At 46.3% G+C, this 25,606-nt stretch overlaps 1 protein-coding gene across 2 annotated transcripts in view; it reads right to left on the reverse strand.

The window, feature by feature from the left end:
* The window catches only part of GLI1 (GLI family zinc finger 1), a 153,790-nt gene extending 128,854 nt beyond the window's left edge, over window positions 1-24,936 (reverse strand). Inside the window, exon 1 of one of the 2 annotated variants that reach the window (XM_077329195.1) lies at window positions 24,276-24,936. The gene's annotated coding sequence lies outside the window, so the exon portion shown is untranslated. The remainder of the gene's footprint in view (window positions 1-24,275) is intronic. The other variant, XM_077329196.1, reaches the window with a different exon arrangement.
* Between the last annotated feature and the right edge of the window lie 670 nt (window positions 24,937-25,606).

Consider the following 25,606-nt stretch of genomic DNA (forward strand, 5'->3'; position numbering starts at 1 on the left):
CTAGCGGAAGAAGACTTGGCCATTGGCTGAACGAGGAGGGATAGGATCAGGAGCAATTAGAAGGGTATTGACCGCTTGGTGCCTTTGTTGTAAGGGAGGCTTTTATGGAGTTTTATTGTATTTTGATGGTTGTTTTATTGTTGTGAGCCACTGCAAGACCACTGGAGGAGCAGCGGTATACAAATTGTTTCATTTTAGACTATGTCACTATTATCAATTAATTATGAACGATCCCTATTTTGACGATGTTTTTATATGCCATTAAAGGTTTTTTGAAATTTGAAATTTGGTATACAAATTGAAAAATGAATGAATGAATGAATGAATGAATGAATATTTAAGCTGTAGCCTTATGTGGATTTACGTAGCCCAGCCCTGCCCTGCTTGGCCCAGGCTAGCCCAATCTCATAGGATCTCAGAGGCTAAGAAGGGTCAACCCTGATTATTGCTGGGACTGGAGATCACCAAGGAATTTCAGGGTTGCTATGTAGAGGCTGGCAACGACAAACCACCTCCGTTAGTCTCTTGCCTGGAAAACCATGTGGGCCTGCCATCATTTGGCTTTGACCTGACGACACTTCCCACCACCAGCAAAAATAAAGATAAGTCTTGGGGCACCTTAAAGACTAGCAAGGTGCATCAGAAGAAGTGTCCTTTGGTCCACAAACAGAGCAACTGAGCAGCTGGCACCAAATAGCAGAATGAGAACTAATACAAACTGGACAGGCATAGAATTCATTGCATGTTCTTAACCAGCTGGAACAGGCAACAGAACCTGTGCACACAGGAAAAAGACCCCCAAGGATTTCCATGGCAGAATCTGGAAGACAGGGGGATGACTCACCTTTGTGGGAGCCTCCCTACTATATTGCCCCAGAAAAATAGCCCTCCAAGGGTGAATTCTGGAACACCAGATATGTTCAAACCTGTAGCAACAAAAAGTATCTGTGCTGTGAGCGGCATGGCCCACTGGGATTTTTCTATGCGCATGTGTGTTGCATTTAGGGGGAAAGCTTGGACGCCTTTTCTATCCAAATCCTTTTCAAACATTCAACCCACCTCTACCAGGAATCCACAGCTGGAAGCACTACCCCTTTCACATGAAACGGTGATCGCATGTGTCAAGAGCACTGGTGCACACTCCCACTGGGGATAATCCTTAAAAAGGACCACGGTTGTGTGCGATGAGGACATGGATATCTATTTTGCACACAAGCTAAGGGAAACAAGGGCAACTTCCTTCACCGGGCGCATAAAATGAACAGAGGTGACAGTCAGCATACTTGAGCCTTGTAAGCAAGAGCTTGCAAAGAGCTTGCTAGCCCAAGCTCACACCTCTGTGTCAGTGGCACACTGTCAGTGTGAACAAATTGCCACTTCCTTGTCAGGTTGCTTGGATGCAATGACATGGATCAGGACGGACGGACAGAATGGAGTTGCACTGAAGGAGAAGAATCACTTTTCTTCACCGTGACAATTTTAGACCATTCTTTTCTCAAGAGTCTTTAGGCAGTATCCCTCATTCTTTCCTTGTCCCCACTTTATAGTCGGGAAAGTTAGGCTGGAAGAAGAAGAAGAGTTGGTTCTTATATGCCGCTTTTCCCTACCCGAAGGAGGCTCAAAGCGGCTTACAGTCGCCTTCTCTTTCCTCTCCCCACAACAGACACCCTGTGAGGGAGGTGAGGCTGAGAGAGCCCTGATATCACTGCTCGGTCAGAACAGTTTTATCAGTGCCGTGGCGAGCCCAAGCTGGTTGCATGTGGGGGAGCAGGGAATCGAACCTGGCATGCCAGATTAGAAATCCGCACTCCTAACCACTACACCAAACTGGGAAGGTGGCATGGTATAGTCTAAGCTTATCAGAGCGTGGAAGCTAAGCAGGGTTAGCGCTTGGAAGGGAGTTCACCAAGGAAGACTCTGCAGAAGAAGACAGTGGCAAATCACCTCTGCTTCTCCCTTGCCTTGGAAGCCCCTTCCAGGATTCACCATACATTGGTTGGGACTTGATGGCCCTTCACGCGTATGCACAGAGTTAGGCTGAAAGTGAGTGACTGGTCCAAGATTACCCAGCAAGCTGGAGAGCCAGTTTGGTGTAGTGGTTAGGAGTGCGGACTTCTAATCTGGCATGCCAGGTTCGATTCTGTGCTCCCCCACATGCAGCCAGCTGGGTGACCTTGGGCTCGCCACGGCACTGATAAAACTGTTCTGACCAGGCAGTGATATCAGGGCTCTCTCAGCCTCACCCACCTCATAGGGTGTCTGTTGTGGGGAGAGGAAGGGAAGGCGACTGTAAGCCGTTTTGAGCCTCCTTTGGGTAGGGAAAAGCGGCATATAAGAACTTTTTCTTCTTCTTCTTTGTGGTTAGATGGGATTTGAACTCGGGTCTGGTGTACTGGCTGAGGAGCAGCGGACTCTAATCTGGAGAACCAGGTTTGATCCCCTGCTCCTCCACATGAAGCTAGCTGGAGGATCTTGGGCCAGCCACAGTTCTCTTAGAGATGTTCTCTCAGGGTTCTCTCAGCCCCACCTCCCTCACAGGGTGTCTGTTGTGGGGGGAGGCAGGGAAGGCGATTGTAAGCCGCTTTGAGACTCCTTTGGGTAGTGAAAAGTGGGGTACAAAACCCCACTCTTCTTCCCTAATTTCATTTGATGGCACTGGAACTGCCCCCCTCTTCAAATAATGACCGTCAATTGAGCTTCAGACGGGCAGGTAAAAGAGTTAATGGATTTCATCTAGGCTCCATTCCTTTCACGGGTTCACTGCTAAGACCTGCCTTTGCCGTTCAGAGACGCTGGGAGAGACATGTACAGGTATAGCGCAGTCCCAAGGCTGGCCTCTCGAAACCTGCAACGTGTGATCCAAAGAAAACAGGAAGATGCTACTGAAGATTCCATTTGAATGGGAGATAAGCATTCAAAGGGCCACAGACGTTACCTCAGCAATCCTTGTGACTGCAAAGCAGGCCACCCGCCTGCATACTGGGGCCCTGGCGATCCGGAGACGGAGACCCAGGGACTCACGGGCTGGCACCTATGAGTCAGGGATCCCGCAGGTCAGGTGAAGGGCAGACGGCAGCAGAAGTAGGCCGCTGAAAGAGTCTCAGGGCCAAACCAGCCTTGAGGCTACCACTATGTTCAAGTCACTCAAAAATACGATGTGGGTCCAGTCCTGGTCGGACTCCTCCCGGTATAGTAGGATGAGGTGCTCTTCTCCGTCCCCCCAATACAATTTATCAAGTACTGAAACAGCTTTGCTTCCCTCCACACTTCAAGAGACACAGGGTGGAGGGCAAGAGAACTGGCCAGAAAATGGACCTTGCAGCACTTCAAAATGGCGGCATTATCCATGTGGTGATTCCAAAGATGCCATTCTCTCTAGTTTGGCCCTCAGGCATAGGGAGGTGGTTCCTGACGGGACTTGTTGGGCCAAGGATAGAATCTGACGAAAGGAAGAACCAGCAGCTAAAGCTTTGTTTGGAAGGCTGGCAGCCTTCAGGTGAGGCCTGGAGGACTCGGGAATTACTGATGACAGGGATCAGTTCCCCTGGAGAAAATGGCTGCTTTAAGTGGGGGGATGCTATGGCACTATATCCCCTACTGAGGTTCTTCCTTTGGCTGAGAACGGGTGGTGGTCCTGGGGTTTAAGTTCGGGTTCCCCCTTCCCCTAAAGGTACTGGGTCAGTATTAGACTGGCCTCGACCCATGGTAATATACCCTGGCGATATCAACCTTGGCCTACTCTACACACAATAGATCAGGGGTAGTCAAACTGCGGCCCTCCAGATGTCCATGGACTACAATTCCCAGGAGCCCCCTGCCAGCATTCGCTGGCAGGGGGCTCCTGGGAATTGTAGTCCATGGACATCTGGAGGGCCGCAGTTTGACTACCCCTGCAATAGATAATGCACTTTAGAAGTAGGTTTTCCTGTTCCGCATAGGAAAATCCAGCTGCCAAAGCACATTGAAAGTGCATTATCCTATGTGTGCGGAATGGACCCTTGATCGTCACATCTGCCAGCTCTTGGCCCAGCCAGTGGTCTCGCTGTGTGGGATGAATTTTTAACTAAATTAATTGATCGTGCCATCAGTTGTCTAGCTGAGTTTTTAGAATTATGTTTTAATGGGGCATTGTTTTAAATGGTGGATTATTTGCATGGTATATGTATTTGTTTTGGGTGTGTATTTATAAGTCTGTAAAGCCAGTTCACTGACAGCGGCGGTTATATAAATCCCAACATAACTAAATAAATAAAATAAATAAATTTCCGAACTCAGAGTTGGCAACGCTGTTTGGTTACGGATCGTCCACACGTGATTTATAATAATATATAGCGAATAAATCTCATGGATATTGCTAATTGGCAATCTACACAAATTTATCAAGAGAGAAACACTGGGGGAAGAGAGGCGGTTTAAACATCTGAATAGGGAAGGGAGCAGGGCGAATTCCCCACGGAAAGCAGCTGCCCGTTCGCCTCTGACATCTCGCCCCACCCTTCTGCGTCCAGGAGGAGGGTAAAGCCCTGAAACTTCAGCTGTATCCCTGAGATCTTGCAATCCTAATTGTAGACAGCAGGCCGGGGCGGCCAGGGCTCGCCTAAGGCCACCCAGCGAGTTCACAGCTGAGTTGAAATGTGAACCGGAGACTTCCGAGTTAATAACTCATGATCTTAACCGCTAAACTGCACCAGCTCCGAGTTACCTTGGCTCCAGATGCAAGAGCTGGGAAACACACTGGTTCGGGTTTCTCAGACCTTGCGACAACCCAGCCTTCCTAACGGAGCCCTTGCGCCTCGCTCGCTGTCGAAGTTGCTAAGCGGTTGGAGCCTTGCGACTGACCGTGCTGCGGTGATCAAGTTACCCTCGCCAGACCAAGCAGGCAATTAGGAAAGGGCTGGCCACAGCCTGGATCCTGGCCCAATATGCACATGAAAACTGGAGTTGGGGGTACCAAGGAGACACTTGCCTCTCTCCGAGCTGCTGGCTACACTTCCTTACGCCCTGCTAAACTGCAGCGCTGGAGTATACGTGTAGTATACTTGTAGTATACTTAACTGTGCACAAGTGAGTGAGATTTTTCACTATTACCCCTTTTCTACCATTTTTCCTTGGAATCCTGCCTCCACACATACACATACTCAAAAACACAAATCCTACACTACTAGTGAAATTTGTGGCAACTAGCATCACCCCCCCCCCGGGAGTTAGGAAGTGTACATCGCACCCCTCCATTCTCTCCGATATTAGTATGGGGAGGGATGAGGATTTTCTGCCGTCATGTTAGTATCTTATAGTTTTAATGGGGTTGAGATTATGGTTACCCGCCTCGAGCCTATAGGGAGAGGCGGGAAATAAATCGAATAATAAATAATAAATAATAAATAATAAATAATAAATAATAAATAATAAATAATGAATAATGAATAATGAATAATGAATAATGAATAATGAATAATGAATAATGAATAATGAATAATGAATAATGAATAATAAATAATAGCATTATTTGGAGAAACATCTATAATGAGGAGATTCCAGATGACATTATGATAGGGTTGCCTGGTGCCTCCTGTCCCTCAGGGGGGAACAGGCGGATAGGGCTGCCACACTCTTGGAGATTTGGGCACGGATCCTGGGGAAACAATGCCAAAACGTCTATCCTCCAAAGCAGAGGTCCGTGGACTACAGTGCTGGCAGTGGATCATGGGAATTGTAGTCCACGGACTTTTTCTCTTGGCTGCAGAGGAGAAGACATGCAGTAATGGGTTTAAACTTCAAGTACAACGATATAGGCTAGATCTCACAGTCAGAGTAGTTCAGCAGTGGAATAGGCTGCCTAAGGAGGTGGTGAGCTCCCCCTCACTGGCAGTCTTCAAGCAAAGGTTGGATACACACTTTTCTTGGATGCTTTAGGATGCTTTGGGCTGATCCTGTGTTGAGCAGGGGGTTGGACTAGATGGCCTGTATGGCCCCTTCCAACTCTATGATTCTGTGATTCTATGATTCTATGACTTCTGGAGAGTCACAGCATGGCCACCTCTGCTCCAAAGCATCCATTTTCTCTGTACTCTGGAGATGAACTCCAGGGGATTCCCCAGGTCCCACTTGGGGGATGGCATCCTTACATTATAATCCAGCCACTGTTCTCCCATGCGTTCCCTGTCACGCTCTTCTTTTTTTCTAGGAACTGTTTGGTGGCGATTCTTTTGGTTTTGTGCAGCACAGAAGCCCGTCCAGTGCCTGCAAAGATTGCTGTTTGAATCCAAAGCAGCTGGCAATAACTGCAAATATAACCTCAAAAGTTGTATAAGGGCTGTGGAATCCATGACTAAACTGTTCACAATCTGAAGAGGAAAAAGCAGGTAGGAACAGGGGACATGTTGTTGTGGTAAATAATGCTCCTTGGCTCAGAAAGGGGGGAAAAAGGGTTTACGTCTGCCAGTGTCCATGGACAAAAAAGGAAGTTGATTCCCAATGGTAATAAAAGAACCACCCGTGTGTGGATCGGAAAATACAGGTGGTCAAAACAAGGAGCTTCGGTGGCAAGATATCTAGCAACATTTGGATCCTGTGTTCTAGTTCTGGACATAATAATGACATAGCAAAGTAATTTCATTGTGGAAGACACCCCTGGCGTGGAACTACCCATATTCTCTCCTCCAGCAGGAAGGAGGCCAGAAATTTTGGGGTGAAGCACACAGGAGGTGAGAAGGCCCCCTCCTTGACTGCTTTTTTGCTGCAAATAACCCTTCCCCAAAGGCTGCTTTAGAGTGATGGTTGTAAAGGGGGGGACCGACTGATAAATTTCTCTGGGCTGTTAAGGTCTTGATAGTTGTAGGCAGGGATTATGCTGTTTTCAAGGGGCTGTTGGGTGGTGGGTTGGGCTCTGAACACCTGGAGCTGCTTTATACCCATGGTCTATCAAGGTACGTAGATTTCCTGGCAGGGGCTCATGGGAATTGTAGTCCATGGACATTTGGAGGGCCGCCATTTGCCCACCCCTGTAGCTCTCCCAGGGTCTTAGGTCAAGATTTTTCACATCACACGATCCCTTTAACTGGAGACACCAGGGACTGAATGGGATATCTTCTGCATGCAAAGCAAGTGCTCAACCACTAAGCCACATATTTCTTTTTTACAATGTCATGAGTTACCCGGAGCTACTGGAACGGTCGTTAAGTCTCAGGGTTTAACTTGGTTTCCAGGTTTTAACCTCCAGGAAACAGCAGGTGACGGGGGAAACCCTGTGTCTGGAAAGTTCCTGTGGACAGAGATTATTTGTTTGTGCACAGATGTTTTCAGTCTCAAAAACCCCATCATGAAGGGTTGAGTCCACATGCAAGTCTGTTCCCTGTGACATCTAGGTCCATTCCGCACAAGTTTAATGTAGCAGAAGGTTTGCAAATTGTAAACGCTACAAATTTGCAGTTCCGCAAGACGTCGTACACAATCTGCAACAATCCTGCAACAGTTCTGCTAAAAATGATTTGTTGTTGCGCTTCTAGGGAAATCGGGAAAAGTGGATTCACCCTCCGAAAAGAGGTACACTCTTGCAAGCAATCTGCAACACTAGGAAAAAAGACCTGTGCGTTAACATTGTTGCGGTTCCAACAAAGTCCCTCCCCCTGGCTCTCTCCTCTGAACTTCTGGCGAACTGTTCTCCGTTTTTTTTTTTTTTGCGGGTACCAATACCAACGAATAAGTGTGGAAGCACCTGGTGTATGGGAGAACTAGGCTTCAAGATGTCCAGGCAAAAGACTGGGATCTCAGGGTCCGGCTCCAAAAACATAGGCTATTTATCATCCACCCTTCTTCATCATTACCCATGCTAGTGTAAGGTATCCAGTCTGGCGCTTCCTCTCTTAATTATTTATCATTTATTTTAAGTAGCACATATTTATCCTGCCCTTCCTTATCCTGCCCTTGGTGTACATAATTCTCCCCATCTCCATTTTGTTGTCACAACAACCCTGTGAGGTAATTTTGGCTGAGAGTGTGCGACTGGCCCAAATTCACCCAGAGAGCTTGCATGGCAGAGTAGGGATTAGGACCTGGGTCTCTCACATCCTAGTTAAATACTCTAACTCAGGCTTTCTGAACCAGGGGTTCATGAAACCCTAGGGTTTCTTGATGGCCCTGGAAGGATTTCCTGAACAGATGGGAGTTAATTAATTATATGTTAAAGATTTATAGAGTGATGGCAAACCACCCCATATTGAGTCTGCCATGAAAACGCTAGAGGGCATCACCCCAAGGGTCAGACATGACTCGGTGCTTGCACAGGGGATACCTTTACCTTTACCTTTTATGACCATACATGGTCATGTCAACCTGCCCTCCCCTCCCAAAATGGCCAATGATGCGTCTGGAGGGCGTGGGGAGGGGAGGGGCCCTGCATGGGCTTGTACACAGCTAAGCTTCCCAGCCATATTCTGCATAATCACATAAATTCTGGGGTTTCTCAAAGCTTGAAGAATGTCTCAAGGGTTTCTCAACAGCAAATCAGTTGAGAAAGACTGTACTATACCATGCTGACCCATGGTTCTACCTGTTTGTCCACCAATCCTGCTCCAGGTGTGTCATCTGTTACCTGATTCTAGCTCTTGTCAGGCATCCCTAGACTCCACCCATCTGACCAGGCTCAATTATTTAAAATAAACATTTTGGACATGCAAACAAACCTGGAACTTATTTGGCATATTTTTTAAGGAAGGAGAAAGAAAAAGGAGCAATAACATCTATAAAGATCAAATTACATATGTAGAAAAAGAAATATAAGAACAATTTGTTAATGTTCTTTCAGGACTCTGCAAAAGAAGTTTGTTTGAGCAGATGGAATAAGACAATATTTAAAACACATTCCAAATGTAACATTTACACCAGAGTACAGACAAATTCTAAATCAAACAATAATAATCTAAGGAATTTCTCAGGCAATAAAAAATATGAAAAAAGACTAAGCTCCAGGCCCAGATGGACTAACACCAATGTATTATAAACATTTTGAAGAAGTATTAATGCTACCACTATAAAAATCTATGAATGAGATAAAAGAAGGAAAGATAATACCTCTGACTTGGCAAGAGGCGTATATGACAGTAATGCCTAAAGAAGGCACTGAAGCAACATTATCGCAGTCATACAGCCCGATATCTTTATTGAATGTAGACTTTCGCTACAATAATGAAAAGATTAAGAAAATGCATACCAGATTTAATGCATACTGACCAAACAGGTTTCGTACCAAAGAGATATAAGAAAGATAATATTCTATTAATAATAGCTGCAATTGAATTTGTGAATAAGGAAAAAAAGAAGCATTTCTATTCTTAAATGCAGAAAAAGCATTTGATAACATAACTCTTTATTGAGTTTATTTCGGAATATGGGCAGTTACTTGGAATTCTGGGAATGGATGACAGTCATATGAGAGTCATACAGTCTTCCTCGGGAGGTGATGGGTTCTCCATCTTTGGAAATTTTTAAATAGAGGCTAGATAGCCATCTGACGGAGAGGCTGATTCTGTGAAGGCTCAAGGGGGTGGCAGGTGACAGTGGATGAGTGATAGGGTTGTGAGTGTCCTGCATGGTGCAGGGGGTTGGACTAGATGACCCGGGAGGTCCCTTCCAACTATTGTTCTGTGATTCTATGATTCAAACACCCAAAGCGGCAAGCAAAGATGTGAATAAGCAGAAAATTAACAGAAGCAGTATCGATTGAAAAAGGAACACATTGGCGCTGTTTCCTGTCACCTTTACTCTTTGTCTTAGCAACAGAGATTCCAGCAATAACACAAGATACGAGGATTAAAGGCATAAAAATGGATGATATAGAACTCAAAATGAAAAGCTATACAGACAATGTGGTTTTAACAGTTTTGGTTCCACAACAATCATTACCGTATGTCATGGATTATATTAAATAATTGGGATCCTTTTCAGAATATAAAATTGTTAGTAGGAAAAAATGACATTTTTTAAAATGCTACAAGAAGATATTACAAAAAGTACAGAATGTACAGTAGCTACTGATCTTCTTAGATATTTGGGAATAAAAGTGGCTGGACAAGACTAATCTTTTCAAAAATCATTATCAGAAGATGTGGAAACTGATACAAACAGATTTAGCCAGATGGAAAAAATTAAAAATTCCCTGGCTGGGAAGAATCGCAGCCATCAAAATTAATGTATTGTAAAAATGACATTTCCTATTTCAAATGCTACCCATATATATAGAGAAGAAAAAAACTTTGACAGCCTGGCAAAGACAGATAAAGAAATTTATTTGGAATGGCAGGAAACCAAGAATAAGTTTCAAAATGCTTCAAGATGAGGAGAAAGAAGTGGGCTAGCAGTTCCAAATACAAAATTATATTATCAAGCAGCAGGATTGAGATTGAATTCAAAATCCAAAACAAAGAATAGTAGAGCTTGAATCAGAATACCTGGATGAAGTCGTACATAATCTCATAAATCAGTCAAAAATGAAAACTTTCTATTGAATAGGGCCAGGAACATCTTTGGACTAAAGTGATAGATATACATTTCAAAATCATAATTTATTACAAATCAGATTAAAGGAAAGAGGGGTCCCATTTTCACCACCCAAGAAGGCTGTGCTGGAGATCATGGGACCTGAATGGACAAATGCTATGTCAGATGGGGATCCAACCCATGTCTGACTGGATCCAATCCATTTTTGGCTTCTAGACACTGGCTTTCAAGTTCAAGAATGTCAAAACTGCACACACATGAAAATGAACTGAAAGAACCGTCTGTCATGGAAGTAAAATCAGGAATGCACAAAGCTGCTTTATACTGAATCAGACCCTTGGTCCATCAAAGTCATGATGTCTACTCAGATTATCAGGGTCTCTCCAGAATCTCAGGGAGAGGTCTTTCACGTCTCCTATTGCCAGAGCCATTTTATCTGGAGATGCCAGGCGTTGAACCTGGGACCTTCTACATTGCAAGCAAATGCACTACATTCCAGGTAAAACTCACAGCCCCTCCCTGTAGCTCCATGTATGGCCCTGAGCCCTCCAGGGGAGCATTTGCTTTGTGCAGGTGAAGTTGGTCAGGGTGCAAGGCCAGGTCCTTCTTTATAGTGCCTTCTACATTCTGGAACAAATTGCCCAATGTAGGTCTTTATTACCAGCCTTCTGTCAATAACGAAAACAATGTGGCTGTTTAACAAGGTGTTTTTTTGAATGCTGTCGGCAATTTATTGTATTTTATTAAAAGTTTAAAATGGTTTTAATCTGCTGGTTTTGTTACTTCTTCTGTAAGGCAGGTACTATGTGTGACTGCGGGTTTTATTTTGTGTAAAAAAATGTTTTTAGCGGTATATGGAGAATGCTTCTGAAAATGCCTTCAATACATAAAAAGAAAGCAAACTTGGAATCAATGTGCACAGTAGCAATCCAGCTCCCAACAGCAGCATCCAGAGGCAAGTGCCAGGGCTGATGTGTTCATACAACATGCTTTTCTAGGTACACCAATGTGGGAGTGACTCCAGGAAGCATCCCAGAACTGCAAGACTTTACAGGGGATGACATGGAATAGGCCACTTTCGAAGGACACTTTTAACCAGCAATACAGAAATCACTGGGTAGCTATGAGCCTTCACCCAAGAGGTGGTCAACTGGCCGTCAAGCAGCCAATGGGCGGCCGTTATCATGATACCAAAAAGCCCCATTCCCTTTAAGGAAGATTAAAAAAAAACACACGTTGCAACGAATCTGCGTTGATTTGTTGCAACGGAGAGACCCATCTAGGTAGCAGATGTGTTTGAGCTGCCATTTCATCATTGCCATGCTCCCCCCGAGTGAAAAAAAAAATAACCCCCTCCCGGCACGGGCGCGATTTTCGGATGAAAATACAGTAAAAAATAAAGGGAAAATAAACCAGCAAACTGGGCTGTGTGTTGTTTCGTGTTTAGTGACTTAAAACAGCTCTGCAGCCAGGGAAGCCTCGCTGGGTAAACGAAGGCTCGCCGGTGCGTTGATCTCCGCTCGCTCGGAGAAAAAAAAAATGGCGATCGCTTCGCCGGAAGATCAGAGGAGAGAGCTAGGGGGAGGGACTTTGCAGAACCCACAACAATGGTAACGCACAGAACTTTTTCGCTAGTATTGCTGATTGTAGCGCTTTCCAGAGGGTGAATCCACTTTTTGGGATTTCCCTGAAAGCGCTACAACGAAGCGCTTTTTGCGGATCGGTTTCAGGAGTGTTGCAGATTGTCAACGACGTTGTGCATAATGGCAAAACTGTAGCGATTTCAATTTGTAACGATTGTGCTATTTTGGACGAGTGCGGAATGGCCCTGAGAAATCCCTGATATTACTGCCTGGTCAGAACAGCTTTATCAGTGCCATGGCGAGCCCAAGGTCACCCAGCTGGCTGCATGTGGGGGAGTGCAGAATCGAACCCGGCTTGCCAGATTAGAAGTCCATACTCCTAACCACAACACTAACATGCCCTAAGCTTTCCTATGGTAGCATTAGCACAGGGGAAGACCAATGGCAGCAGGCAAGCTAATTTTCAGTTGAGTCTGCAGGCCTCTATGGCTTTTTTCCCAATGGGGAACCCCTGATAAACTTCCAGGAAAAAAACAGGACTCTTTGGAGCACAGTTTGAAAAGCACTGGCTTAGGATATGCTTCTAACTGTTATTTGGAAATTTAAAATATCTGTCATCCAGTATTTGTCTAGGAATCTGATTGCTGTTAATGCAGAAAAAGAAATCCAAGGGTGGGCATTTGTAACACAAATGAGCATTCTTGCCAACATTTAAGCTTCATTTTCATGTCACAAGACCTGCTTTAAACCTTCTGTGTGAAAATGGCAGAGAAACAGATAGTCAGACGGGCAGATTAGATGGACCGACAGACAGACAGGTTCCACACGTTTCCAGCTGTGAAAGACTATCCCTTGCTCTCATTCAGATTTCTCTTTAAACCACAAGCAAGGATAACCAGGCCACTTTTTAAAATGTTATTTGAAAGAAAAAAACAGCCATGGCTTTGCCCTCCTTCTGCTAGTGAACCATTCATTACCCATTCAATGTGTTTTTCAAACACTGAGTTTAATTCAAAAGGAGCACAAGTGAGAACGGCTTCTAAAAAAACACATATATAAAAGGCTTGAACAGTTATCCCTTGGTTGCAGTTAGTCGTTGTGAGAACACAGTAGTTTGATTGAATTACATGGTCTTGAGCAGGGGTAGTCAACCTGTGGTCCTCCAGATGTCCATGGACTACAATTCCCTACAATGCTGGCAGGGGCTCATGGGAATTGTAGTCCATGAACATCTGGAAGACCACAGGTTGACTACCCCTGGTCTTGAGAATGCCCCTGGAGACTATGCACCTACTTAAAATAAAGAAGAAGAAGAAATGTGCATGCTTGAAGCTTGGCTTCCATTGCACACAAGTTGTGCAAGGTACCGTTAACTGATTTGCGCCGGCTTCTCTCCGTTTTTTTCTGCTTCCCAGCTGCAGTCACCCTCATACATCCAATGCCTGTCCTGAGCCAACTGGCAAGGAACAGGACAGGCAAATACGCAAATAAACAAACAGACCTTGAGCACAGAACTGGCTGGGCAAGGCAGGGCAAGCAAAGCGGGTCTCTGTCCCAGAGAGATGGGGACCTGCACAAACTCCAGAATTGAGGGAAATATAAGAGCTTTTGCTGTGTATCCCAGGATTGAACGTGGGAATCAGAAAGACTGGTTTCTCTTCTTGGAGAGACAGAGGGGGCTATGCCATACAGGAATAACATGAAGGGCTCCTTTGGAGGAGCTAGCTGAAGGCTTTCTCAAGGAACATTTGGTTAGGGAGCCTTTTCTACTGCTGTCCCTTCCCAGCCCCTCAGATGTCAAAATCTTAAAGAGATATGTAAGCAAGAACTCTTCTGACAACAGGACTAAAGCAAGAAAAGAGCAGGAATGCGACGACCATATATTGTTGAAATTCACAGGTTGTGTCCTTGACTGTTCAAGCTATACTTCCTTCGTTCATCTAGGGACAGAATCCGAATCCGTAATAGACAAGGTTGCCATCCCTATTCTGTGTTCTGTAAACCCTCTTTGGTGTTTCTAAAGCACCCCTCAGTCATTTCTCCTTTGCGCATACGTTCAAAGTATGCACTTCAGGACAGCTCTTTGACTCATCCTGAAATCTGAAGTCATAAAATCGAGCTGAGCCGGCCATTCGAATTCACTGGCTGTGCTATTTCCTCATATTCTGACGGATCTAGCACAGTTCTGCAGGGCCTGCAAAATGGAGTTCTTCCGCCAGTGAAACCGGCAACATCTATTGGGCCCTCCGGAACCCGCCTCCCGATCTGACCGATCTGCGGGTTACGGTCGAAATGTTAACAGTTAAACAATGAAAAATTAAATATTCAATGTTCAGTGTTACTGACCTCCCCTTCTCTTTAGCAAGCACAGGGACAGCATTTTGACTGGGATGTCTTCAAGGTTGCCAGGGCCCGATATGATACATCTGCCACATGGAAGTTGACAGAAAGTACCACACAGAAGTGGACAGGAATACCATGGCCTTTCTAAATGGCAAGCTGACTGTGGCAGGTTCGTAATAGGCACATGGTTTAGATCAGACACAACCACCCTTCCCCACGTGGCTAAATGGGCTTTCTTTTCAAGCCAACCGGCTGTGACTCCCTGTTCCTGAATCCACTTATTATATGTATTACAGCCCTACGTGTCGATTCAGATGAGTAGCCGAGTTGGTCTGAAGTAGCACAATAAAATCAGAGTCCAGTAGCACCTTTAAGACCAACAAAGATTGATTCGGGGCGTGAGCTTTCGAGTGCAAGCACAAAGAGTGCTTGCACTCGAAAGCTCACACCCTGAATCAATCTTTGTTGGTATTAAAGGTGCTACTGGACTCTGATTTTCTAGCCCTATGTGTTGAGATCCTGTTGTTATACTGATTGCCAAGGCTAAAGTGCCTTTGGACTCACATTTTGTCCTGCTACTTCAGACCAACACAGCTACCCACCTAAGGCTAAAGGGAAGCAACCCTCTTATTTTTGTGAGTGTTTTTGTGACTCTGGGATTCCTCCTCGCATAAAGATTTTCAAAGCATCCTGTAGACCTGGGTGGATCTGCTTTCTGCCTACGTATGAGATCTGCCAGCCATTTTAGCCTGGGCCTGGAATGCTGAATCACCAGCCAAATCAAAACATCTGATTTTGCTTTCCTGCAAACGTTTGTTGAATTGACCTGTGTACTTTCTGCATTGTGTCTTGTCAGCCTATTCAAGGGAATTTTTTAAAGGCTAAACAGAGTTCGGTCCTCTAAATGTCTTTATTATTTCTTTTAAAGATCTCTCTACCCACGTTTTTAAGAGTCTCAAGGAGATTCACAACAGGTCATCATTGAAATGTTAACATTAAAACAGAAAGCTATTACACAAGGAGGAGCTTTTCATGAGGCAGAACATTTAGGTCATGTTTATGTGTTCTAAACCAAAAATCACCACAAAAATACCTGGAATGATACACACAAAATGATATTGTTGTTGTTATTTTGCATTCTTTAAGATTTCGTTGCAGGTTGAAAGGATTGCTCTTGATGGTCTCCCCAATAAAAATGTAATAAAGAGATGATAACACAGAGGTAACACGGAACCAAGTAATCTCAAGTGAACAATGATGAAGGTTAAACCGAATTCAGGAAGAACCCAACCATTAAACGTAATGGTCTCGGGGAATAACACAGACATGTAGAATCTTACAGTTTGCCAAATCACACAAAGATATTTTACAGCTATCATTTCAAAATCCAGCTTTATATATTTAGAGAATTCATATTTTAACCCACTAAAGACCACAAAATAAGCGTAAATCTGACCTATGTCCTGCAATCCAGGTGCTCGTTCATAGCAAAACATTCCAACAAGCTATTTCTACCATAACCCGCAAACTCTCAAGAGATATAGTCTCAAGAGCAGGGGTAGTCAAACTGCGGCCCTCCAGATGTCCATGGACTACAATTCCCAGGAGCCCCTGCCAGCATTTGCTTGCAGGGGCTCCTGGGAATTGTAGTCTATGGACATCTGGAGGGCCGCAGTTTGACTACCCCTGCTCAAGAGAATTACTCCATGTGATTAACATGACTATGCATGAATAATGGAGGAAAGTTGAAACTCGGGTGACTGTGATGGGAAGTCCAGATGAAGCCCTCCTCCTGCACCAGGGGTGGCCAAATTGTGGCTCTCCAGATGTCCATGGACAACAATTACCATGGTGCTGGCAGGGGCTCATGGCAATGGTAATCCATGGACATCTGAAGAGCCAAAGTTTGGCCACCCCTGTCCTATACCACGACAGCAAAAATATATAGTTGGCTTCCCTGTAATAATTTACACCAAAATAGAGCTACATCCCTTCACCCTGCTTCACACAAGCAACACAGGCATCAATGTACAGGTTACTCAATAAATATCCATCCTAACCAGGAAGATGTCAAAACTTCTTGCAGAGAAAGGTTTCCTTCCATCCTTCCAGCAGATATGGCAGCAGAGAATCCCAATAAAATCTGAAACAAATCTGGATCTGCCTTAAGAGTTTTTCTGCACATCAGACTATGTCCTAACTGCATTTTAACCTCCTGCATTTTAACCTCCTTTGTTTTAGGATGGAAAAGATAGGATTGGAAGTTTGAGCTGAAGGTCGAAGAAGGGCTGAGCAAAAGTGTCAGACAATGGGATGCTTTCAGTTCTTACGTAACAATCCCAAAGCATGAGAGTTAGTGTATTAAAATGTTTTCAGGTGGGTCTGTTGCTCTGAAGCATCAGAACAAAGTTGGAGTCCAGAGACACCTTTAAGACCGACCAAGTTTGATTCAAGGTGTAAGCTTTCATGCGCATGCACACTTCTTCATATATGAAAATGTGTTTAGTGCACATCATTCGTCCAGCCCGTGACTATCCTTGGCACGTTAGCATCATTTTTTTTTTAAACTCAGAAATATCTAATGTTACGCTCTGAGCTAATTTAAAGGCCTTCTTTCCTGTTCTGTAGTAACATGCCACGGAAGCTTGCTTAGCAGGGCAACTAAAGGAATAAATAGAAGTCCCCAGTTCAAATGTAACCTCTGCCACAAATTCAGTCGAGTGGCTTCAGGCAGGCTGCTCTCTCCCCCAAACACCCTCCTCCCCCATCTGGCATATGGAAATAATACAGGTCTACCTTACAGACAGGTTGCTTAGAATCACATACTTGGAACAAACACAAAGAGAGCCATACAGGTGCTCATTACGACTACTAGACCTGGAAAGTACAGGCAGTGTTCAGAATGGGACTGATGTCGAAAACGACATGCAAAAAAAAAAAAAAGGAGAGAGAGATGGAAACAGAGAGTGCTACAAGGGGTGGAAGGAAAGCAAAGAGAAGAAAGGTCACAGAGCCACCTTGTTTAACTCAACAACCGGCTACTGGTTCAGGAATGAGGTTTTAAAAGCAAAAGGTCTAGAATAGGCTTTCTCAACCAGTGTTTCGTGAAACCCTGGGCTTTCTTGATAGCCCTGGAAGGGTTTCCTGACTGGGGGGGAATTTTGTATATATTTTTTAAATTTGTGAAAAATCCTCAGGGGTAGTCAACCTGTGGTCCTCCAGATGTCCATGAACTACAATTCCCATGAGCCCTGAGGACCATACGTTGACTACCCCTGTATTGGGTGATATGGCCATGGGTGGGCTTCCCAACCATATTCTGAACAATCACACCACTTTGGGGATTTCTCTAAGCTTGAAGAATGTTTCAGGGGTTTCTCAATGGTAGAAAAGTTGAGAAAGGCTGTCCTAGAAGACTGAAATCTTGAGCATATGCTCCACTTAAAAAAAAAATCTTTGGTATGTACACACACACACAATCACACAGATGCTTCTCATCAAATTTGAAGACACCTGACTTGCTTATCTAATCAAGGAAATCTCTTGGGATCAAATTCTTTCTCGGTTTAACCCTGCAGCAGATGGCACGACATCTCACCCAGGAAGTTGGCTCCGAGGAGCAAGGGCACCTAGGAGTCAATTCCGGGGCTGGGTCGCAAGGTTCCCTAGGCGGAGCGATCCCATCGTTTTCTCCGTCCCATGGGATCATCGATGCATTCCTGGTTCTGGGAAGCTGCCCGGGGCCTGTGAAAATTTCAGCCTCACCCCAAAGGACGCTTGCCTGCGTGGCACAGCAGCCGGCTGAAGGCGGCCGTTCCCAAGATAACGCCCAAAGTGTCCCGTCGCCATCTGGTGCCCAGGGAGTGTTGGTTGGGTGTGCCAACCCCCCAAGATGGGATCTCAGGGTGTGGGTTCCTGACACAAGGCCACCCCCTTCCCAATACATGCTACGAAGGTAAGCAAAGGCCTCTCTTTAGACGCCTAATGGCTAAGAGTGCCGCAGTGGGGAGAGTAATAAGGGGCAAGGAGCTAAGAAGTCTCATGCAGATAAAATGCTAGGGAGATGCGACTCCAGTGATAATCCTGTTACGTAAGGAGGAAGAGAGGTAGGAGAGATTAAGTGAACAGGTAGCGCCAAAGCCTTTCCCAGCCAGGGAAACGAATATTTCCACACTGATAGGGTACCATCGGTCTGACCTGGACAGCTCAGATTAGTCCAATCTCATCAGCTCTTGGAAGCTCAGCAAGGTCAACCCTGGTCAGTATTTGGATGGGAGACCACGGAGGAGTATCAGGCTTGCAACATGGAGGTAGGCAACAGTGAACCATCTCCAAATGCCTCTTGTCTTGAAAACCCCAAGGAGCTGCCATGAATCAGCTGGCTTGACGGCCAAAACAGGGTAGCCGTCTTCATATATAGTGATTTACAGAGTAAGGAAGACAAAATCACCACTCCGAGATCTTGCGATCAAAAATTAGACTGGGCAGGGAGAACAACAAGCAGGAAAAGAAAGAGGAAGAACACCACCCTTGGGTGCCCCCGGAATTTAGAAGTTTGAGAACTTTGCCTAGCCCAGGGGTAGTCAAACTGCGGCCCTCCAGATGTCCATGGACTACAATTCCCAGGAGCCCCTGCCAGCATTCGCTGGCAGGGGCTCCTGGGAATTGTAGTCCATGGACATCTGGAGAGCCGCAGTTTGACTACCCCTGGCCTAGCCTCTGTCTTCGAACCTAATACTACCTTCCCAATGACTACCCATACGGAGACTGGCATCGACACATACGAAATAGTTTTCCAGTCCTGGGCTAGAGGGATAAATAGCCAGAGGTCATAGATTTAAAATATTAGGAACCCTATCATGACACAGAATGTCAGGAATCCAGCCACCGTTTCACCAGCGTCCAAGCAAAAGAAAAAGGAAATCTTGCGGCTGATTAATAAATACGTTTTCACAATCTAATGAATTGTTCCCTTGTGTTATTTACTGAAACCAATATAAAGGCTGAAGAATCGTGAAGTAATCAGAAGTCATCAAAACGGGGTCCAAGGCAAGTGCCCAGTTTCAACAGGAATGCTTCCGCAGTGATTACGCGGTTTGGGCCCCGTGTATTTGAGAATTTCCCCGCCCCCCTCAGAACACCACCTATACACTCTGGACATCTTTGTATGTTGCAATGTTGTATTGTTTATTGGTTATGCAATTATAATGTTATATGTTTACAATTATCAGTTATTATTGCACGGTTACCCAAATGTTTTATAAGACTGTTCCATGTATTGTTCTTGTGTTATTATGTAAACCGCCATGAGCCCCCGAGGAGGGCGGTATATAAATATAAATAAATAAAAAATAAATAGAAACCGCCTCCCTGCCTATACCCCCAAAAGAGCATTACGCTCTGCTACCTCCAACTGGCTGCAGATCCTTGGCCCCAGAGAAGCATGGATCTCAAGAAGGACCAGAGCCTTCTCTGTCCTGGCCCCACCTGGTGGAACAAGCTCCCTGAGATCAGAGCCCTGCCTGAACTTCCACAATTCCACAGGGCCTGCAAAAGGGAGCTCTTCCACCAGGCATTCGCTTGAGGCTGACCTACTCAGAACATCTGCAGGTCCCCGTCCCCCCCCCAAACGCCCATGACTAAATAATTTGATCGCCCAAGGGGTATATCAGAGTTGTTATTCATGTTGTGTTGTGATTGTTACCTGATATTTTGTTGGGATGTTCTATGAAATTTGTGCAACGTTATAGACTGTCGTAACGTTCTATGTCATTTTGTGCAACGTTCCACGTAAACCGCCCAGAGCCATCGGGAAGGGCGGTATAAAAAATCCAAATAAATAAATAAATTGATAAGGCGATGGCTTTTACAACTAAATTCAGGTCTGTCTAAGAGTCTCACTTTGGCTCACAGCTCATATCATTCCGGGGTACATTCGGTGTGTACCCAAACACTAAGAGAAAAATAGCTATTAGTTCTCTTGGTATTTGGGTATACACCAAATGTACCCCGGAATGATATGAGCTGTGAGACACAATGATAAATGGACAAATATTTAGTTGTAAAAGCCATCACCTTATCAAGGAAATAATCTCCGAGGAAAAATTTGTTGAAAGCGGGCACTTGCCTCGGACTCCATTTTGATTACAGTATTTGCTGGCGTATAAGACTACTTTTACCCCCTGAAAAACATGCCTCCAAGTGGGGGGGTCGTCCTATACGCCAGGTGCACTTCTGTTGGGATAGACATAGCTGCCCATAGTGGCCCATAGTACTGTAATGTAACAAACTCTATATTTTGAGTGGAAATGTTGGGGGGTCGTCTTATACGCCCAGTCGTCTTATACGCCAGCAAATACAGTACTTCTGATTGCTGCATGACTCCTAAGCCTTAATATTGGTTTCAGTAAATAACACAAGGGAACAATTTATTGGATTGTGAAAACATGTTTATTAATCAGCCGCAAGATTTCCTTTTTCTTTTGCTTGGACACTTGGAGGAATCGACGGTTCTTGGGCTTTCTTTCAACAGTGGCAAGATAAGTATATCCACAGCAATGGGCTGTAGTGATCAGGCCTGGCAAGCCGCAGAACTCTGTGATTGCTGCGGCCAACACAGAGGCCCGGAACCTAGGGGGGAAATAGCAAAGCCAATGTAGGTTGGTAGAAAATTGAAGGCCATTATGTCAAGTGGAGAGATGGAAGATCTCACCATCTCACCAATTTGGACCCACTTAGAATGATAGAATCCTAGAATCCTAGAACCATAGAGTTGGAAGGGGTCATACAGGCCATCTAGTCCAACCCCCTGCTCAACGCAGGATCAGTCCAGAGCATCCTAAAGCATCCAAGAAAAGTGTGTATCCAACCTTTGCTTGAAGACTGCCAGTGAGGGGGAGCTCACCACCTCCTTAGGCAGCCTATTCCGCTGCTGAACCACTCTGACTGTGAAAATTGTTTTCCTGATATCTAGCCTATATCGTCGTACTTGTAGTTTAAACCCATTACTGCGTGTCCTCTCCTCTGCACTTCTCCATTGCAGACCTGCCAAAAAGTAAGGGCTCCTTCTGAGAGTTCTGCCGGTAACCTGGCCTGCTGTGAAAGATCAGGGGGGCACCGTCCTTTCCTAGGCCCGGTGGCCAGTCTGTTCTTGTTTTCTCCGACAGAAACGATTCCGGGAGCCTTTGGGCAATCCTGGGCAAAACTAGACTGAAATAACCTCTTGCCAATAACCGCCTCTCCCTATTTAATTGCCCGACAATGCAAACCCTTTGCTACGCCTGGATGGGCCACTACACCACAAGGGCCACTTCAGACTGCTGTCTGGAGGACGGCAAAGTTCGCAACGCTCGGGGAGTCAAGTTCTGGGATGAAGCTGGTATCAGCCAGGCATAAGGGCTTCGGGAGTATGAGAAGTGTGGTTCTCAGACAATCGTAGGGCTGCTTGGTGAAAGAAGGCTTCCAAAGGCCGACCGGCACTGGAAACATGGCCCTCTCAGAAGACGCACGGTGTAGGTACTCAAGGGCTTAGGTCAGGGGTAGTCAAACTGCGGCCCTCCAGATGTCCATGGACTACAATTCCCAGGAGCCCCTGCCAGCAAATGCTGGCAGGGGCTCCTAGGAATTGTAGTCCATGGATATCTGGAGGGCCGCAGTTTGACTACCCCTGGCTTAGGCCAAACGCACAGCGTCCCATTGCTTCGAAGCAAAACAATCACCACTTCGATTCAAATTGGCTAGGACCACAAGGTGAGGGCAGAAAATCTGGCCTGTGGACGGCCAATTGGCCAAGCCTGCGCCCTTTGAAGCACAGATCTGCCTTTTCAGCAGCCTCTGTCTCTGGGAGCCCGAAACGGCCGCAGCTTAGCCGTCTTCCTCCGCCTTCCTCGGCCAGATGTTCGCCCACAGCCTTCCCCAAACAATTTGCAAGCAGCAAAACCCGCTCTGATCTCAGCCTTTTCTCCTTGTGTGTCCCAAGCTCCGAGCCAGCGACTTCTGTTACAAAACCCCGAATGGACGGGAGTGGGTTTTTTCCCAACCGGCAAGGTTTTGGGATGCTTGGAGCCCTGCCTCCCATCCCTTTAACACTCCCCCCCCCCACCCCAGTCGATCCTTCACCCACAGCAAAGTGATCTCAGCCTAATCCGAGCCGTGGAGTCAACAGGCATCCCCGGCAACCCGATCCCCCCCCCCTTTAGCGGTTCAACAAGTCCACACAGGTCACTCCATCTGCCTACTGCAGCAGACAAGGGAAATGGATTCTTAATTATTTTTCCAAGCCTGTCACGGAGGGCTTTGTTTCCCTTCTTTTCTCTGTTGTGTCACTGAATGTTGGCCGGTGAGTCACGCTTGGGGATTCCTCGGGGGGGGGGGGGGGGGAGATGAATTCTTCCACATTGTTAACCTGAACAGAATAAGGTTCTGGCTTCTTAAACTGAGGGGGGGGGGGTCAGCTGGGCTTCCTCCCAACAGTAGAGAGCGTTTTCAGATGGGACGTGAAGGACGCCTCTATACTACTCAGTTTGCACTGCATTCAACCCAGTTCAGCCACTGCAGCGTCCTCCTGAAGCGTGCTGGGAACCAGGGGACCACCCTGATCCTTGCAGTGGGGATTCCCTAGCTCTCTCCCCAAATGACAGCCCCCGGGGTTCCCACGTGCGAGTGAAGCAAGGCTGAAGTCCAGTTTCACCCTCCCGCTTAGGCATGCCGTGTGAATGGCACCCAGCCTGGAACGCGGCGTTTGCGTGAACTTTGTTTGGGCAGGATAGCAAAAGGGCAAGAATGAACGCATGCCTGCAAAACCCATCAGGAGTTGTGTCTGAACTAACAGACACAGGAGGTGTCAAAATTGGGCAGGGGGGGAAGGGGAATTATGCATAGAAACAGATTCAAGGGTGGCTCGAACTCTTGTGTCTCGCTATGGAAGCCTATATGAACCACAGAACACAGCCCAAGTTCGGCGAATATGGAATAGATATGCCAAGGTTTTGCCAAGCTCTCACGTCTGCAGGTCTGCCTCGATTTGCCCTCGATTCACGGGGACGTTTGACCTGCTATGAAACAACCGTGGCATCCGTTTGCCTCTACCCAAACCCTGCGGATCCTGGCCTGCATGGTCGAGGGAGATTTCAAATCCTGCCACCCCTTGTCCACGCAAACACATCCTGACCCCGGAGTCTCCTGAAGCATCGAGCACCCACTGAGGTGTGAAAAGCAAATACGAGGATACAACCTGGAGAACGGGCACTGTCCCAGTACATATCCGCTCCCTAACAATCGGTCATTACAGCACAACAATTGGCTATGGGTTTATGGCTGCTCCCGCCCTAGCATTAATTGGATCTGAACTGGTTCCAGAAGTTTGGGTGAAGAGACTAGAGAATCTTCTTGGACTTGTTTGGCCAAAGAGAAAAAAGACTGGGAAAGCGGGGGTTGGGGTTGGGGGTAGAAATCTGCCCATTTTTTTCTTGTTTTCTATCTGTGGTGGGGAATGAGAAGAATTTCCACTCACAACCTGGAAAACGCGCCGTTGGGTAATCTGTGCACGGCATCGACACAAATGGGACGCTTTCGGAGATGGGACTTCTTCAGCAGTTTCTCTTTACAGATGTGCCTTCTAAAAGTACCCTGGAGCAGAAAAAAGCGCTCGGGCTAACTTGACCCCCGTCAGAAAAATAAAAATCCCCTTTCCCGTTTTTTCCGAGACTTAGTCATAAACCTTAAAACCCTTTGAAAGGCAACTCTGCGGTTGGTCTAAACCCCGCCTGACAATCCGAGCGAACTGCAGAGAGAGATTTACTCTCTCCCCCCACCCCTCCCCAAATTAAGTTTCAAGCAGTCAAAGATAAGGCATACCTTTCAAAGGCTGGGAGGGAAAGGTCGGAGAGTCATTCGAGATCTGTCAATCCTGGCTTTCTGCAGCAGGGCGGCCACCCCCCAAGATCTAGATCTGGTTCTGAAATGCCACCTTCTCTGCTGTAGACTTTCTTCCCCAAACAGCAACATCCAGGGTGAAAAATAAAAAATAAATAAAAAATAAAATTCACTTTGGAAAACAAAACAACGCAACAGCGGAGTCACACCGAGATGGTCCCAGTCTTTTCACCAAATGCCCCAAATCTTCCACATCTTGATCGCACTTGCTTTAAAAAAAAAAAAACAAGAGAGAGATCCCAAAACGAGAACAAGAACGCTTACAAAAATAATTGTAAAAAAATATATAATAATAATAAAACGGAGGCGATTTGGGGGTGCCGCTTTGCCCCACACAGGCAGCATGCGTTATAAATATTCTATGCTCCAGACTGCAGCCGGGGACCACCTCGAAGCAGGAAGTTTTGATTTTCTTTCAAAACTTTCCCGATGCTCGCCTGAGCTTTGGCACATGGAGCCAATCAGCCGCTCCGCCTGCGCCGCTGCTGTCTTTTGAAGGCGGACGACTGGCTGGCTGGCTGGCTGGGACTTTGCAGAGAGGGGATAGGATGGAAAGAGCCTCGCTTGCGCCAGCCCCCCCACCTCCCTCTCTCCCCTCTGCTACTTTCAAGCTGCTCCGAGAAGGCGGAGGGGGAGTTTCTTTTTGGAAAAGTTTTTAAGACTTTTTTTTTTTGCTTCTCTCTCTTTCTTTTAAGGTGGGATTTTTAGCAGCCGGAGGAGGGTAAGCTGAGCCCTGTGTGAGGCTGCGGATGAAGGAGCCCCTCTCCGGCGGAGTTCTCACAGCATGCGGCCCGGGAGTTCCGGAGAGAGGTGGAAAACCTGGCGTGGAGCTCCGCGCGTATTTATGCAGGCATCCTCGCACGCAGATGCGCCCACGCACGCCTGCCTGGGTTGCAAGGCCCGTCCCGGGCGTTTGTTGGGGTGTTTCTTCTCCCCCCCCTCCCCTCCCCTCCTGCTCACTTGCTAGGGAGCCCCAGGTAGGGATCCTGCAGGATTGCGCTGGGAGCGAGGGGATCCCAAGGCACTTGGCCCCGAGGGTGTGCCCGCTGAGCTTTGCGGTGAGATCCTAAGAGGGTTTCTTTGAAGGCGTGAGCCTCGGGGATTTCGACATGACAGATCTCTCCAAATCAATAGCCACAGAGCCTGGGTGGCGCGGAGGGTGAGCAGTGGGGCAGCGATGGGATCGCTGGTAACAGGCTGCTTCCAGAGGCAGATCCATTTAGGAGAGGTCTGTCAGCGGCTACTAAAGGGAA

Source organism: Paroedura picta, chromosome 3 (genome assembly GCF_049243985.1).
Source record: "Paroedura picta isolate Pp20150507F chromosome 3, Ppicta_v3.0, whole genome shotgun sequence".
Taxonomy (NCBI): Eukaryota; Metazoa; Chordata; class Lepidosauria; order Squamata; family Gekkonidae; genus Paroedura; species Paroedura picta.